The following is an 18,630-nucleotide window of genomic DNA, read 5'->3' on the forward strand; positions in this document are numbered from 1 at the left end:
CTGCGTTGACCTACGGAAATTAAACAAGGCCGTGAAGAGGGAGAGGTTTGTTTTGCCGACAACAGATGAGATCACAGCTGAGCTGAGTGGGTCCACGGTGTTCTCATCATTAGACGCAGCAGCGGGGTTCTGGCAGATACCGCTAGACAAGGATAGTCAGAGACTGACAACCTTTATCACACCATTTGCCAGGTACTGTTTCAAACGACTCCCATTTGGGATATCTAGCGCACCCGAAATTTTTCAGAGAAAGATGGTGGAAACACTGGAAGGCCTACCAGGGACGGCTGTTTACATGGACGACATCATAGTGCATGGAAAAGATATGACCCAGCATTACGAACGTCTACAGCAGGTCATGGAGCGCCTGGAGACAGCTGGGCTGAAGCTAAATGTGGAAAAGTGTGCCTTGAGACAGCAAAGACTACATTTCATGGGTCAAGTGATAGACGCAGACGGCACACGGCCTGACCCAGCAAAGGTCTCCGCTATAAACGACCTGACTCCACCCACTAATGTCCACGAGCTGAAGAGAGTCCTTGGGATGGTGAATTATTTAGGTAAATACATCCCAAACTTAGCTGCTGTGGGGCAGCCCATGTACGAACTACTGAAGTCCAAATCTGTGTGGACATGGGGCCCAGTACAGCAGTTAGCGTTCCAATGCATCAAAGAACTTCTTACAACCCCACCCACTCTGGCGTTTTATGACGTCAACAAACCCACTGCTGTCTCTGCAGATTCCAGCAGCTATGGAATCGGGGGCGTGCTGATGCAACTGCACAGTGAGGGCTGGAAACCTGTAGCCTATTGTTCACGGTGCCTGAGTGGGGCGGAAACCAGGTACGCTCAGATAGAAAAGGAGTGCCTGGCGAGCGCCTGGACCTGCGAACGATTTGGGAAATACTTACACGGCCTAGAGGGGTTCAGGCTGATCACAGATCACAAACCGTTGGTCCCGCTAATGAACTCCAAAGACCTGGATACTGTCCCAATCCGCTGCCAGAGACTCCTTATGCGGCTGATGAGGTTCTACCCTACAGCTGAATATGCACCAGGGAAAACCCTCGTCACGGCAGACGCGTTGTCCAGGAGCCCAGTGGGAGATGCTCAGGATGGAGGCGATACCAACGTTGATGTTGAGTGCTACGTAGCATCCATCATCAACAACATGCCGGCTACAGAGAGGAGAATGGACAGTATCAGAGCTGCCATAGTTGTTGATGACACACTACAAGCTGTGACCCGATACATACAGTCCGGGTGGCCTGATCACGTAGGTAAGACACACCCAACGGTTAGAGAGTTCTTCCCCATGAGAAACGAGCTGTCCCTCCACCAGGGCCTGGTGATTAGGGGCAATAGGATAGTAATCCCAGAGACATTGAGAGCAGACGTGTTAGAACGTATCCATGATGGTCATCAGGGACTGACTAAATGCCGAGACAGAGCTAACTCTGCCGTCTGGTGGCCGGGTATATCAGCTCACATCAAGCAGAAAGTCTCAGCCTGCCAGCCTTGTCAGGAACAAAGGAGAGCTCAGTCCAAAGAGCCTTTGATCTCCACACCGCTCCCGGACAGGCCATGGAAAAGAATTGGCATGGACTTATGCGAGTACAACAAACAGAACTATTTAGTCATCTCTGACTACTATTCACGGTTTATTGAGATTCTCCATATGCCCACCACCACTACCGTCCAAGTAGTCACAAAACTGAAAGCTACTTTTGCCCGCTATGGGGTAGCAGACGAAGTGGTCAGTGACCATGGCCCACAGTTTTCGAGTGAAGAGTTCAAACAACTGGCCCGTGAATTGGACTTCACACACGTCACATCGAGCCCACATCATCCTCAAGGCAACGGGCACGCCAAAAGAGCGGTGCAAATAGCAAAAGGGATCCTGAGACAAAAGGATCCTCTCCTGGCACTCATGTGCTACAGATCTACTCCGTGCAGCAGCACTGGGGTAAGCCCAGCAGAACTCTTAATGGGCCGCAAGATTCAAACCACTCTGCCTACCCTTGAAAGCAACCTACAACCCAGACGGCCTAACAAGCAGAGTATTGCAGCCAAGGACGCATCAGAGAAGAGGAAACAAACCTACTACTACAACCAACGCCACGGAGTGAGGAACCTTCCAACACTAAGGGCAGGGGACCACGTCCTCACCAGACTGGACCATCAAAAGTCCTGGGTCACCCCGGCTGTGGTGACTGGCGAGAGCATCACACCGAGATCCTACCTTGTGGAGACGGAGCAGGGAGCCAGACTTCGCCGCAACCGTCGCCATCTTCAGGTGGTGCCCAGCGTGAGGTCTACAACATCGGGTACACTGAGTCCTCCACCAGAGCAGCCGTCCAGTGACCCGGGGAGAAGCCCTACAACGGTTGACACTAACATGGGCGCAGTTGCTGATGGCCTGACTCAGACCAGGTCAGGCAGGGTCAGTAGACCAGTTCAGAGACTGGACTTGTGAGCGTTCGTGTCAACTGGACACTTGGAAAGAAAGAAAAGAGTTCCGGAAATGTATATCAAACTGTGCACTGTGATACATGTGATTGGTAATATTGCATTGAGTTCCAACAATGAAAAGTGTTCCATCTTTAATGTGAAAAGAGTTCCAGAAATGTATATCATACTGTGCACTGTGATACATGTGATTGGTAATATTGCATTGAGTTCCAACTATGAAAAGTGTTTCATCTTTAATGTGAAAAGAATTCCAGAAATGTGTATCATACCGTGTCGGAATGTATTGCTTGGTTTTACATTGAGTTCCAGAAGGCCATACACATTTTCCTAGTTTGGTAATAGAATTAACAGAATAGTGCTTTAATAATCGATGATGTTCCTAGCCCATGTTGATAATTTCAGTGTTAAGATCGTAAGAATCTCAAGGGGGAGATGTAATATAATTGTATGATCACGTGTGAATGACGTAACCGATATACGTTGTTAAAGGACAATTCCGGTATTTTGAACATTGAGCCCCCTTTCTGGTTTGTTTAGGATGAAATAGAGTGGGTGACACCGAAATTTGAACTATTAGTCCTTTCTCGGGTATTTGGCTCATTTTGAATCGCTCCTGCCTGCTTCACAATGGTTGTCTGTGTGCACACACAAACCTGTCAACCCAGCAACCCTAAACGTTCGTTTTCAAAAATGTGCAAGTAACCGAGTGGTTAGTGGCATTCGTGAAGTTTAAAAAAAAAATATCGGCGCAATATGTTTTCCATCCGTGTTAGTTGCTAAATTGAACTATTTTTTCAGATACCTCACAACCGCATATAAACTTCCGCACAAGGTCCCACTCCGTGCAGCACCTACTTTCGACTTCCGTCGGCATCTGCCTGCACTTCCCCCAGGCACACCACCCGCCCGTGATCCTGGGGGGACCGCTTCAGCCGGAGCTTCAGGCGCCTCCATAGCCCTAGCCTCCATCTTACGTAGCTCCTCTTGGGTGAATTCTGGTTCAAAACGATATCCTCTGCCGTCAAAATCGAGTGCGTCCTCCAGAAGCCACCTTTCATAATCCATTTTCAGTGATTTTCTATGTGATTTTCCCTAATCCGAAGTGCTCACGGTACAAGACTTCAAACCAACGTAAACAGCCCACCTTTCCGGTTCGGCGGAGTAATATCATCGTGCAGTAATGAGTCTTCCAACTGAAATCAACTGGCGATAAATGTGCAATAAAACACGACAGAAACCATATATTGCGCCGATAATTTTTTTTTCAACTTCACGAATGCCACTAACCACTCGGTTACTTGTACATTTTTGAAAACGAACGTTTAGGGTTGCTGGGTTGACAGGTTTGTGTATGCACAGTGTGCTGTTAAAAATACTTCACTACAAGTAGGCTATAAGTCCTCCAAATAATTCAGCAGAATTGCATTACTGCCACACGCATAGGCAGCAGTAGTCATTATGCGCTAAAATGGTCCCTGCCAGTGTTTTTCTATTCTGATGTTTGTGGATGAATCTTTCAGCTACAGCTTTGTTACATTTCCTTGCGATGGTTTGCTAGTTTAACTATGGGCCGACAGCAATAAATCAAATGATGTAAGATGATGTGTCCGTTGAGTGGCCCACGCAAGCGGAATCTACAGCTGGTCACTTTCACTGGCTAAGCAAAATGAATCCCGAACAGTTGAACCTCTGAATTGATCCTGAAAGCCTATATGTCCGAGAATAATTCATTTGTATTCCGTTTTAGGCAATCTCACTAAAGGTCACTTAAATTTAGCCTATTCAAGCTCACCAAGTCCAGTATTCAGAATTCAAAGCATTTATTCACAAATACGTTCTATTTTTTTGACAAGCGGAGCCGACAGTCCGGTGCAAACTATGCAAATTAGCCATGTGGACCTAACAGAAGATAGACGCAATGTATAGAACTGATTGTTGTGCATTATTGTGGATATTTAGGCTGGTTAGTTGTGGTTGTTTGTGGTCTTAGTGAAACAGCCTTGCCTTGGAGTTGGAGAAGTTGGAGTGATTGTGTGAATGTGCGAGAGAGAGCGCACCTGCCGTGTTGATGTTGGGCTTGTTGTGGGCTTTTATGTGATCAATGATGTATCTGTCTGATCGTATTAGCTGTAGATGGATGGTTAAATAATGTCACAAGATCGGTCCTACTGCAGGCTCTCATTTGCAAATGCACTGATTGTGTACCCGTCTCCGATATGCTATATACCTGGCATTTATTCAGTTCATGTTCTTCTGAGTGCGCAAGAACGGTGCCAATTATTGTCGTGTTTGCATTGTAATGCACAACTTTGCCCCTCCCTGTTATAAAATAAGGTGCATCCCAACAACTTTAGCCAATGCAGGCTCCTATTGCTTTACCAGTGTGCTTAATATGTGTGTGTGTGTGTGTGTGTGTGTGTGTGTGTGTGTGTGTGTGTGTGTGTGTGTGTGTGTGTGTGTGTGTGTGTGTGTGTGTGTGTGTGTGTGTGTGTGTGTGTGTGTGTCTGCGTGTTGTCATGTAGGCTATAGATATAGATCGATTGTCTTGGCTTGCTTGCATCCATGAAATATTGTAATGTTATGGCCGAGCTGGCTACTGCATATCGCGAACAATCTGGGGATGAGGGCATCCCCGAATAATGATGGGTATTTCGCACACTGCCATCTCAATATATAGCCTAACATATACAAATATATCACTGTACTAGACACAAATATATTTTCCACTAGCTAGTGGTGGTCATTACATTGTAGTGAAACTAGTAAAGACAACACAGCCTTATGTTACGGCGAAACATGGAGGCACTGCAGCTCTAGTTTCGACAATGCGTTACTTTAGTCTGGTCTTTCTCTTCACTGATTGGTTAGACAGCCTTCAAACTTAGTGGTCAAGCAAAGAAGGGGAGGGGCTCGTTCTGCATACCTAATAGCCGGAGCGAATAACTAATAGCCGGAGTGAATGACTAATAGCCGCGGCTATTAGTCATTCAAAACCGTACGGAATCCGTACGGAATCCGTACCAAACCGTACGGAAACCGTACGGAATCCGTACGGGTTTTGCACTTTTACCGCGCCAATCTAGGTCCGGATTGTGGCCTTCTTGGCTTTCCATAGGTTGTGGCAGGATGAGTGAGGAGGTTGGGACTTTGAACTTAATGTTAGGGTCATGTCTTCTGTCCATGACCCTCTTGATAAGATGTCCGATAAACTGGGTGATGTTTGGCGTTAAGATTGTTTTCAATATCCATTGCTTGGACTTCTTGCAGTACACCTGTTTAAACCGTGGTTCACCTGTAAATGACAAGGAATATGATTACACAGAAAATCGGAATGAAGATTTGTCTATAGCAGACACATTCAAGGGAAAGACCGCTGACAAAGTCGCACACGCCCCCTACCTCTCATTCATGCGTGACGGTTCCACTGACAAATCCACCAAGGAGTGCGAGATTATATATGCCCGTATCGTTGAAGATGGAAAACCGTGCAATATTCTTATTGGGCATATTGAGGTTGAACACGCCCATGCAGAAGTTAAGGAGTGTGTCTCATTTCTGTTTCATATAGCTAAATGATAATAACTATATGGAAAAATGCTCTACAGGTTAATTATAAATTCCTTTAGAATAAAATTATTTAATGCCATCATGCCCAGGTATCTTAAAAAACACACACAATAACGTGCGTGTGTGTGTAGAGGGAGAGAGAGAGAGAATATAAATATTCCATGTTATGTGCTTAATTTAAGGCGTTTATGCTGCAGCCAAGAAAGCCTTGTGAGAACTGGGCGGAAAAAATTGTAGCCATGGGTGCAGACGGTGCAGCTGTCAATCTGGGACACAGAGGTGGAGTGATAGCCCTCCTTCAAGCAGAGATTGGGTCCTTCATTGTCTCATTCCACTGCATGCCACACAGGTAGGTTCCCTTTTACCATATCTGCCATACATATTCATTCTCCAAAGTGTAATTACAATTTAAAACAAATATATCTATTTTCTGTAAAGATTGGAGCTAGGGATGTTGAGGGTGCAAAGAGAGGTCTCCATGATTGGGCAGGTGTATGACCTGTTGCACCTCATCTGGAAAACATACCACCTAACCCCTAAATCAATGAGGGAACTCAAAGCACTTGGAGCTGAACAGTCACAGTGAATGCACCGAGTGGAGTGAAAGGGACCAGGTGGCTGCCCCATGTGTCCCGGAGTTTGAGGACCTTCCTAAAACCAGGGAAGGATGGTAATTCCTCTGGCCAGTTTACAGCCGTGTATGTGCACATGGAGCATCTGGCAGGTGCCTCGGCCAGTGCAGATAGCTGGCAGAGCAAAGAAGGTAAGTATTATCTTATCTCAGTCTTTTGTGTTGACAGTATATATCAATTATTGAAAACATTTTAACTTTGGTGTTTTATGAGTTGAGAAACAGAACTACATATTTGCAGGTCAAAGTCAGCATGGGGGATGGGACATGTGGCATTTTGCCACTTCCTGTCAGACCTTTTCTCTTCCATCAGCAACTTCAGCCTGCAGCTTCAGAGAAACAATGTAATCCTACCTCAGGTAAAGAAGAGAGAAAAAGGAGGCCAGGGGATTACTTTTATATTCCCCTTAACATGTTGCTTATATTAAGAATACAACTGTCTTCCCAGGCTGTTAGTGGCATCGAATCTCTCTTGGCTACCATAGAAGCTATGGCAGCTAGCCCCAAACCTGATGGTAAGCTGTCTGAGTTCCTTGCAGCCATGAAGAAGCAGCGCCAACAGAGAGGAGGAGAACCTGGGGCTGGGACGTTCAAGTATCAGGTACACAATATATACTCTATATAAAATCGAATGTATATTTCATGTTAATAAGATGTACATAGCATTTTAATTTTGCATGCTTCACAGGAAGTCACGCTTTCTAAAGGTGAAGCTGCAGAGCGTGCAGAAGGTCAACCAATCAGCCAGTGTGCTCCCAGACTGCAAAGAGCCGTTGTGCTGACCTGTGAGTCCAAAGTGAAACACCTGAAGAATAGATTTAGCAGCCTACTTGGGGGGTTGTTGTATTTTAGCATTATATCATAGGCACAATGACATGTTTAGAGCACTGTTGAGAGGCCTAGCCTTTTTCTGTCTGTCTTTTTCTGATAGAAGAGAACACAAAGGATGCACCAACAGCCAAGGCAGTGAAGTGTTTCAATGTCTTCAGCCATGACTCTTGGCCAGATAATAGGCTGGAGCTCCTGAACCATGGTGTGGAAGAGGTGAACTCTCTCCTACAACACTTCTCCACTGTCCTGGACAGGTGAGTTTTTCGTGTGCTATCATATTTATGTTGACATAATAAATTAAATCATGTTGATACAGACCTCCTTGTTCCTGCCATTCTTCCATCTCATGCCAGGAATGGCTGCAGCAAAGAAAAGGCCAAAGAGGAGTTCCAACTGATGAAAATGACGATAAACACGTCATTCAAGGACAAAAGCTATCTTGGACTGTGGCAAGTCATGACGACAAAAGAGCCCTACTGCTCAGACTTTGCGGTAGGCTCTGTTATCTGTAGTATCAAAAATGACATGATCATTGTCACTGTTGACTTGGTGATTTGGAAAGTTGGTTTGATCACCACACTTCGTCTTTTGCAGAATATCCTACGCCTGGTCCAAATCATGCTGGTGCTCCCAATCTCTTCAGCAGTCTGTGAAAGAGGCTTCTCGTCAGTAAACAGAATCAAGTCAGATGCTAGATCAGTTCAGTTTGAATTAATGAGCTTTAAGTTTATAAGTTATTTATTATGTCGTTTTTAAGTTACCAGTAAGTTCGATGTTCAGAATGTTATGTTCAATATACGTTTAATACAATGTAACAGTATTTTTGTACTGCGGCTCATGCAGAGAAACTTGAATTCAGATTAAAATATTTTGCAAATATCAAGTTTTGGTCATTGTCAATCTTTAACTTTCATCAACATAACATATTAATAACACGCTATACAAAGAAAAATATGGTGCTACCTAATTTGTTTTGGTGCTACTAAATGAAAAGCTAGGTGGCACCAGTGTTACCAGTGAAAAAGTTAGTCTGGAGCCTTGCACCAGCAACAGTTGCACTGTTTTTCTAAATGCATCAGCCGTACTCTCGGTTAATCTAAATGCATATACAGTGTATATATCATTGAAGTAAGACGCTAGTCTGCTGTATGTTGAAGTAGATTTGTGGTAATGTTATCTACTTGCATTAAAGGTCATTCCAAAAGGACTTGTGGAGCGCTGCTCCTTCCAAAGCCCCCAGAAGTTCATAAATGATCTCCTACATGGGATGTATACCAGGGAATATATGGCAGGCCATTCAGTGACTGGCCAGTCATCCAGCAGCTGCACAGAAGGAAAACCTGGCCTAGCCAAACAGGACCTTGTTGAAATAACAAGTAGGTATATAAAAATGAGAAAAGATGTTGGTTGAGTGATACCCTCATTCTCATGCTCATCTTTCGTGTATGTGTTTGTGTGTGTGTGTGTGTGTGTGTGTGTGTGTGTGTGTGTGTGTGTGTGTGTGTGTGTGTGTGTGTGTGTGTGTGTGTGTGTGTGTGTGTGTGTGTGTGTGTATTCCCACAGATGCTGCAAAGTTGAAGTTCACCTACGTAACTGATACGAACATAAAAGCATTTATACGACAAAAGCTGAACAATGCTGCCAAATTTCAGAAACAATAAATTATCAACTGTTTAAAGAAAGTTAAACTTTTGTTCTATTTTTTTTGTATTTTAGCAGTCTAGAAGAAAACACTGTGTTAATGGTGGTTGTAAGCCTAATTTATGTGCAGTGAATTATTGTTACAGCACTATGGTTAAAAATGGCAACAACAAAAAGTGATACAGTTGAAAATATCCATTAGGTATAGTACAATGACATAGTTAAAAGAACAACAAAATACTGCATAATGCAGTTATTGTAATTCAGTATATATAGTACTATGGTATCGTAATTGTAGTATTCTATAGCAAAATAAAAGTATAATAAATGTTCTGTAATTTACTTCAGTAGATTGTAGTTTATGTAGTAAATTGTAGTAGTATATAATGTATTATACTGTAGTAATAAAACTGCAGTTTTCTGTAGTATACTATAGTTTACTGTAGGAGTATATAAGTGGTATACTGTAGTAATAAAACTGCAGTTTTATGTAGTTTACTGTAGTAAAACTACTATTAAAAAACACTACAATATTTACTATAGTATACGTACTTTAGTTTATTTACTATAGTAAACTATAGAATTTTCTGTAGTATACTATAGTTTACTGTAGTAAAACTACTATAGTAAGGTTCAAAAACACTACAATATTTACTATAGTATATATAGGGTATACTATGGATGCCCGTTTCCGCCAGGTAAAAGAAAAAAAAATGCAGGTCATAACTCATTATTTTGACATATGATCTCATTATTTTGAGATAGTATCTCGTTATTTTGACATAGTTATCTCATTATTTTGAGATAGCATCTCATTATTTTGAAATAGTATCTCATTATTTTGACATAATTATCTCATTATTTTGAGATAATTACAGGAAGAATCCTACCGCCAAAAGCACGGGGCTCCTCGAGTCAACGCAAGAAGAAGGTGGGAAGCAAGTTGACATAATAAATTAAATCATGTTGATACAGACCTCCTTGTTCCTGCCATTCTTCCATCTCATGCCAGGAATGGCTGCAGCAAAGAAAAGGCCAAAGAGGAGTTCCAACTGATGAAAATGACGATAAACACGTTTTTGTATAGCGTGTTTATTTACTATAGTAAACTATAGAATTTTCTGTAGTATACTATAGTTTACTGTAGTAAAACTACTATAGTAAGGTTCAAAAACACTACAATATTTACTATAGAATATATAGGGTATACTATGGAAGCCCGTTTCCGCCAGGTAAAAGAAAAAAAAAATGCAGGTCATAACTCATTATTTTGACATATGATCTCATTATTTTGAGATAGTATCTCGTTATTTTGACATAGTTATCTCATTATTTTGAGATAGCATCTCATTATTTTGAAATAGTATCTCATTATTTTGACATAATTATCTCATTATTTTGACATAATTACAGGAAGAATCCTACTGCCAAAAGCACGGGGCTCCTCGAGTCAACGCAAGAAGAAGGTGGGAAGCTGGGAACCACATTGATACTGCTAAAGGTAATCTTGTAATTCTTGCTAACACTCTTTGAGCTCTGAAATACAGTTAAAAAGCTTACTATAACAATAGACTTAACATGGGACTCACGTTAATCAATCGTTATTTAAATGGTACTACAGGCACATTTGGTTAGCGGATCTAAGCTGGCCCTAGGCTACAAATGCTATCTGGTAGTCTATAATGTAGCCTACTTAACACCAGCAAAAAGCGTGTGGTCGATTTGACCTGATTATTTCATGCGTTTGACGCTACTTTCGTATGTTTTCTACATATCAATACATGCGCCATTCCTTTCGCTTGAATATCGCCCGTCTAGTCTCTGCCATAAGCGTGAAGTGAACGGGCAAACCAACAGTGAAAACGACAGAGCGCTAGACAAGAAGTTCCCTGGAGCTAGCGAGTAGCGACAGAAAGTTTTGAGTTCATAATGCACTTTACCTACGTAGGCCTACGTTACCTATCTAATAATAGTCAGGTCACTGAAATTGTTAACTATCCATTGTATTTTCAAATACGTTGTTGGCAATAGCATATCAGTTTAAAACTGTGATAAGCCGTATCCTGTATTATCATGGCTAGTCTGGCTTGGTTGATTGATGTGATTGCTTGCTATCTAACCTACCTAAATCTTATTTAGTTATTAGTTTAGTTATTTAGTTATTCTGATAACTCCTGTTAACATTAACATTGACGGGGTTACGTTAATGTTTTAGATTACATAGTGGATTTACTAGCAACCAGGTAATTTCTTATACGCTGCTGCCATGTAGTGGCCGTTAATTTGAACTCGAAAGACGTGGCAAATCTCATGTAGACAACATTAATGGCTGATGAGTCATTCGTATATATTCTTTATTTTCCTGTCAGAAACCACAAATCTTTGAACAAATTCTCATTCAAACACATACATATATAAACACAACATTGCCTGTCAAATGTCACAACATTGCCTGTCAAATGAACGTTAAACTGAAGATCGTAAAAACCCAAATGGTGGATCTGATTATCTGTTATAAGATAATTTACATGTTATAATTGGTAAATTACAGCGAGCTTCCCTTGCCTTGCCTACAGACTAGAAGTAAAAGATAGACTAGGCCTGACACTGTTGCTTCTTTATAATATGAAGTTTATAAGATTTAAAATGTTCTATTCTCAGTAAATGTTGTTACAGTTGTATCAAATGTGTTGTAGACTATGCGTCTTTGGGGTCGTAATGCTCTTTCCCTAGGCTAATGTAGGCCTATGTTTTATATGTACAGCTTTGTCAACTGTGATATTGTATATTTAACCAATGTCTTATTGACAGATACCAATATGTTTAAAGTCATCTGTGATGACTAAGATTTGATATATGTTTTAGTTAATCTGATAAAAACCTAAAGGTTTTTTTGTGTGTGTACTCACAGGATGGATGACCTCGTCGAGTTTTTAAGGCAGAGACAGGTTCCAGAGGACATGATCGACATCATGGAGCGTGAGAAGGTGTTAAGACTCTCAATATGACTGTAAACAACCACCTTAGATAATTTGCAAAGTCATCAAGCCACAGTTAGAGCGTGTGTCCACCACTGTGTTGATTGCTTAGAAAATAACCTCTGTCGGCGCTAGGGCTGTCAAAATTGCTCAAAAATGACATTCGAATGTTCGTTTGGAAAAAAATCACGAATTCGAACTATTCGAATATCTGGTTGCCTATTTTACGCAGTTGCCGTCAATATGTCAATAATGCGACAAAACCATGGTTCAAATTAGTGGGATATATATATATCATATAAACAGCCCAGTAACGTGGAGGCCTAATCATGAAAAGCCACAACTTTGTATCGCTTGCATTTCACCACCACACCTGCTAGCGCGCAAACTATAGTAATCTGAAGAAGACGCCCGCTTCTGAATGTTACAAAGTATGCTAGTGGTAACGTTCCTTGCTTTGCTTACCATTTATCGAGAAGGCCTATTAAAATCGATAAAGAAAAAAATGCATGTCGCCTACGTCTTCCACCATGCCAGCGAAAGGGCCAGCACTAAGCACCGTTCGGATTCATGAAAAAAAAGCTGTCTCGGACTTTGCCAAGAACATTGCGTTATAGCAGCTTTCACCAGCCAGACTACTAGCTCCCTGAGCTCTACTTCGGATGCTTATTGAATGGCATAGCCGAGCTGGAATACCTATATCCAAGTACGGAAACCCCGAGGGGATAAAATACATTCGCTCTTCACAATACTAGTCTGTTACACTTGTACCGCGGGAGTGTTTTTTCACATTCAAATATTATGAGGGACATCGCGAACAGACAGAGGCTCATTCACAAAGCAGATAGAGGCGCTTGTACCGCGGGAGTGTTTTTTCACATTCGAATATTAATTTTCACGTTCGAATTCGCGTTTTTGGATACATTTCGAACGAATATTCGAACTTCGAATATTCGTTGACACCCCTAGTCGGCGCAAAAAAACGTCTTTGGTGGACACAGGCCTCTAATGTGAAAGGCCTGATGTCAATAGAACGTTTTGCATAGACTCAACAAACATGCATATAATCCCTTATTTTGTTCCTCCCTTGTGACATTTCCTCTCTGTGTTCTCAGATTGATAGAAGTGCCATACTTCTCATGACTGACCAACAGCTCAAACCCTACCTCCCTTCATATGGCGATCGACTGGCGGTGGTCAGCTTTTGTAGGCGGTGTGAAGGTGGCAGTGGAAGAAAAGCCTGGCTTATCGACCGCTTACGCAGCAAGCTGCATAGGAGGACAGAGAGAGGAGATGAAGAAGAAACCAGTTCAGGGCAGAATTCTGCATCTAAAAATGCTTTGAAGACGATGAGGAAGGTTGAGTTAGGATGGATGAATTTCGATAAAAAAATGGATTGCTTCAAGCAAGTTAGAACGAAACGCGGAGGGGGCACGAGAAAGGTAACTGTCTCCAAAGATGCTGAAAGGAAAGATTTGATCAAAGAAGCCATTAAGCTGTACTTTCCCTCCATTTTGGGACCAATAACTTGTTTTGATGTGGACCTGAAAGACTACCAACAGATAGCTGTTAATGAGGGAGTAACAGTTGGCCAATTATACTACGACACAAAACTCTCTCTTCTGAGGTTCTACCTCACCACAAGAGAGAAAACCGACAGTCATTCCAATCAGAGGGATGAGTCTGAGACCCCTCTCTCCCAGGATTTTATCGTTCCATCACCACCTGCAAGACAACCACAAACTTTAGTTGTTGAACAAATACAAGAAGAGGTTGTGGATCTCTTGGACTATGAGGATTTGGAGATTGAGACTACTTCAGTAGACAGCGACATTGTACTCATCTCTACAGGAATCTTCTCTGGTCACACAGAACAAAGTTTGGATGACACATTACCAGTGTCACCACAAGCCATACAAGCAGAGACAGATAAGAGCAATGTAACAATATTGGTGGTCCACAGGGGGCAGGTGCTTCGACAGCTCATTGCGCATTTCCTAGACGACAAAATCACAGACACAAACATCCAGTTCCAGCTCGTTCTGCCAGACGGAACTCTCGAGAAGGGGTTTGATACAGGAGGAGTTGTGAGAGATTGCCTTTCTGAATTCTGGAGTGAGTTTTATGAGCAATGCACAACTGGAAATGAACTGAGAGTACCTTTCCTCCGCCATGATTTTGGACAGCTGGAATGGCAGAGTGTTGGTCGGATCCTTGCCTTTGGATGGAAAATGGAGAGGTATCTCCCCGTGAAGATGGCACCAGTCATAATAGAGCAGGCAGCCTTTGGATTTACAAGGGGCAATGTTGTGGAAAACTTTCTGAAGTACATGCCGGTCTCTGACCGTTCACTCATGGAGTCATGGTGCTCAGACTTCACCATTGTTGATGAAGATGAATTAATTGAAGTCCTTGACAACTATGGTTGCAGGAGGATACCAACAGCTCAAAATGCTGATGCTGTTCTTGAAGAGCTAGCACACAAAACTGTCATTCAAGAGCCAGCGTATGTGATTGAACAGTGGATGGAGGTCTTGAGTGCAACAATTAAAAGCCTTGAAGACCTTACAACAGCTTATGAAACTCTTCAACCAACTGGGAGAAAGATTCTGAAGTCCCTTTACTTTCCGGACACCCTAAATGCCCGTCAAAAAGACATACAAAAGCACCTGACCTTGTACCTGAAGAATGCTGACTCACAACACCTATGCGCCTTCCTGAGATTCTGCACAGGCTCTGATTTGTTCTTAGAAAAGAGAATTACCATTAGCTTCAATCAGCTCCAAGGACTTCAGCGTCGTCCTGTCGCATACACATGTTGCTGTGTGCTGGAGTTGTCTGTTCATTACGACAGTTACCCCGATTTCAGTTCAGAGATGTTCAGAGAACAAAGTTCTGGAATGCAATGTGTGGGTGATGGACATTGTTTGAAGCTCATAGTCAGTTAATGTTCTTGGAGAATAACATGTTTTGCACTGTAAAACACAAATGCTCTTAATAGACACATCTTCTCTACTATGATAAGCAGGGTTTTTTATGATAATATTGCATGTTCTGCACTTTGAGTAATCACATGTTCTGTGAATATTTGTAGTATCAAAGGTTCTGTACGTTTTAGTTCAAGTGGTCAACACAATAATGTGTATGTTTTGGTAAAATAACTCAATTAGATGGTGAGCTCCTTGTTTTAATCTGTTTATATAAATGAACACTTCATATTTATGATGTAGTTATGTACACATGCTGTGATGAATGTAGTTTGAAATCACATATCACTGCTGAGATTAATGATGTAATTGTTTGTTTGTTTGTTTGTTACATAAGATGTATTCTGTGCAGTGAGGTATCCATTTGACGCAGCAAGAGACGAACGGTCTCTCTGTCCGTGATGATCCCTGCCATCCAACACTTCTGTTGCATCCACCTGTAGCCATGTCTTTGGCCAGAGGACTGTAATTGGCGATGTATGAAATCGGCTACTTCTCCGATGTCGGCCTTATTGCGTCTTCGCCACAGCTGATTCCTATGAAGCACTCTTTCTAGAGTTCTTTTACTAATGTTTATGTTGTGCTCCATAGATAATCGAGCCAAAATTTCAGCATTTGTATACTTCCGTCTGAAATAATCTTTAATAATCGAGTTCATCATCTCCAGCTAATCTACTGTAATAATAGGCTATATGTAGCACCTATGGATAAGCTACAATTAGCCTACAATGACTGGTCTGGTCCTGTTGAGAAGTTATCTCAAAATAATGAGATAGTATCTCATTATAACGAGATAGTATCTCAAAATAACGAGATACTATCTCAAAATAACGAGATACTATCTCAAAATAATGAGATACTATCTCAAAATAATGAGTTGTGACCTGCATTGTTCTTTTACGTGGCGGAAACGGGCTTCCATAGTATACTATAGTTTATTTACTATAGTAAACTATAGAATTTTTTCATGTGGGGTGGGGGGGCAGTCGCCCCCCCTGAGACCGCCACACACACAGAGTCCTCCTAAACATTGTTCCTTATAAACACTACTTAAAAGACAACACAAAACAACCCAGAACAAGCGGCTATAAACAACCACAGCCGCATCTGTTCAGGTGTGCCCTGATGTCCCTGGTGCTGGTTCTCAGCGTTAACTACTTCCTTTGATTGACCAATGCAACTTATTCCAGCCAATCAAGGCTAAATTGGAAATATAATAAAACAAAAAATAATAAACGGACTGCTCAGGGAACAGTAATGCCGCACCGGGAGGTGTGTATTTTACTCACCCTATTTGTATAAGAAGGCCATTCTCCTCTTTCATGGTGGCGAAGTGGTCAATAAGTTACCCAGGGAATGTTCAGGGAGCATGAATCTTTGTCAAAATGAAGACATGGCCAGCAAAATAGTAGCTGAAGTTTAGCGCTACCAGCTAGCCACTCTGTGCGGACATAGCTCTCATTGAAAGTGCGATAACCGCTCTTCTTTCTCTCCACACGCAGCTGAAGCTTAGGCATTGGCCTGCCGCCAGATTTATTCTTTAGTTGCTGCCCATGTGGCAGTATGGTTAAATTGTACTAAATACTTTAAAGGGACTCTCACCTTTGTTGCATTTGAGAAATACAGCACATTCAAATCATCCCGCCTTCCTCCAATGCCCCACCCCCTAAGCGTTATCAACGTCGCGTCTGAGCCCGAAATGGGGTCCCGTAATCGGACTGAGCGTGGCGGTTGGTTGCCAACGGTCTGGAGGTCTTCCTGGAGCTCCAGAGTAGCGGGACAACGTCGCGTCTGAGTCCGAAATGGGTCCCGTAATCGGACTGAGTGCGGCGGTTGGTTGCCAACGGTCTGGATGTCTTCCTGGAGCTCCAGAGTAGCGGGACAACGTCGCGTCTGAGTCCGAAATGGGACCCGTAATCGGACTGAGTGCGGCGGTTGGTTGCCAACGGTCTGGATGTCTTCCTGGAGCTCCAGAGTAGCGGGACAACGTCGCGTCTGAGTCCGAAATGGGTCCCGTAATCGGACTGAGTGGTGCGGTTGGGTGCCAACGGTCTGGAGGTCTTCCTGGAGCTCCAAAGTAGCGGGACAACGTCGCGTCTGAGTCCGAAATGGGTCCCGTAATCGGACTGAGTGGTGCGGTTGGGTGCCAACGGTCTGGAGGTCTTCCTGGAGCTCCAGAGTAGCGGGACAACGTCGCGTCTGAGTCCGAAATGGGTCCCGTAATCGGACTGAGTGGTGCGGTTGGGTGCCAACGGTCTGGAGGTCTTCCTGGAGCTCCAGGGGAGCGGGACCACTTGGCTTCTGAGGCCGAACCGGGTCCCCTTGTCGGACTGAATGGTGCAGTTGGTGGCCAACAGTCTGGAAGTCTTCCTGAGGCTCCAGAGGAGGGTAACTCTGTGAGTCCGAGTCCGAGATGAGTCCCCTAATCGGACTGAATGGTGCAGTTGGTGGCCAACAGTCTGGAGGTCTTCCTGAGGCTCCAGAGGAGGGTAACTGTGAGTCTGAGTCCGAGATGAGTCCCCTAATCGGACTGAATGGTGCAGTTTCAGTACGCCGTGGACCACTTTGGTCTGCCATCGTCAGTCGCTACGGTCGCTACTCGCTACTGTCTGCCGTGGAATCAAAACAAACCCTCTAGTTGAGGACGCGCCTTGATGACGCGGGCCCGAATGCGCCACAAGAAGCAGACGGAAAACCTTATATATCCATGCAGCAAACAGACAGGTCTGTCGGCCAATAAGATCATTCGGTCCGAAGAATTTTATTGGTTGAAGTTTTCACTAAATATTATGAGAGTAAAATAATTGTTTGTTTTTACTCCTGGTGGGTCTGTCTTGCATATTAGAGGGTTATTACCTTATTAATACCAATTTAACCTCATCCAAAAAAAGTGTAAAAATGCAACAAAGGTGAGAGTCCCTTTAAATCTCGAACCGCCATAACTCCACTTGCTTATACGATATTGATAATATGATTAAAAAAAAATGCTTTCAAATGTGGAAGAAATGACAGCAACACGGCACCAAAGAATAATCGAAACTGTTAATATAAATGTTTTTATTGGATGTCAAAAAACAGGGAAGCCTGCTTCCCTTGGCCTAAAAAAACATGATCACCAAGTACAACCTACAATTATAGAAATTATGTCAAAAGTAGGCCTAGATGATTCATTTGAAGGATGTGGTGTTTGAATATGCTATTTTGTCCTTGACCCTGATTCAATGAGCATCTGTTATCAGGCCGTAAACCAACAGACCTAGCCAACAATAGGCCATTGGACATAAGCATCTGTCTTGGACTAGTGACTTAAATCGCCCAAAAAAATAATAAATTGCATAACTCAATATTGTGTTGTTCTCAGCATGGAAAATGAATACAGAGCCGAAAGGAAAAAGCTAACCGGCCATGTTTCAAACTTTTGAGCACTAAAGTAAACCCAGCTTTGGCCTGTGAGTGGCACTAAAGATTTCAAATCGGGCCCCCAAACTGATATGATTGTGTCTTTCTTGCGGGTTTGAAATGT

At 42.8% G+C, this 18,630-nt stretch overlaps 2 long non-coding RNA genes across 2 annotated transcripts; both read left to right on the top strand.

Annotated features, from left to right (window-relative positions):
• Positions 1-7,005: 7,005 nt before the first annotated feature.
• On the top strand, positions 7,006-8,329 carry LOC115537813 (uncharacterized). The gene is made up of 4 exons (XR_003974910.1): positions 7,006-7,271; positions 7,359-7,755; positions 7,855-7,993; positions 8,096-8,329. It is a non-coding gene; the product is annotated as an uncharacterized LOC115537813 (long non-coding RNA).
• A 306-nt stretch (positions 8,330-8,635) lies between these two features.
• On the top strand, positions 8,636-9,189 carry LOC115534451 (uncharacterized). The gene is made up of 2 exons (XR_003974324.1): positions 8,636-8,877; positions 9,065-9,189. It is a non-coding gene; the product is annotated as an uncharacterized LOC115534451 (long non-coding RNA).
• Positions 9,190-18,630: the final 9,441 nt, after the last annotated feature.

This window comes from Gadus morhua, chromosome 2 (genome assembly GCF_902167405.1).
Source record: "Gadus morhua chromosome 2, gadMor3.0, whole genome shotgun sequence".
Taxonomy (NCBI): domain Eukaryota; kingdom Metazoa; phylum Chordata; class Actinopteri; order Gadiformes; family Gadidae; genus Gadus; species Gadus morhua.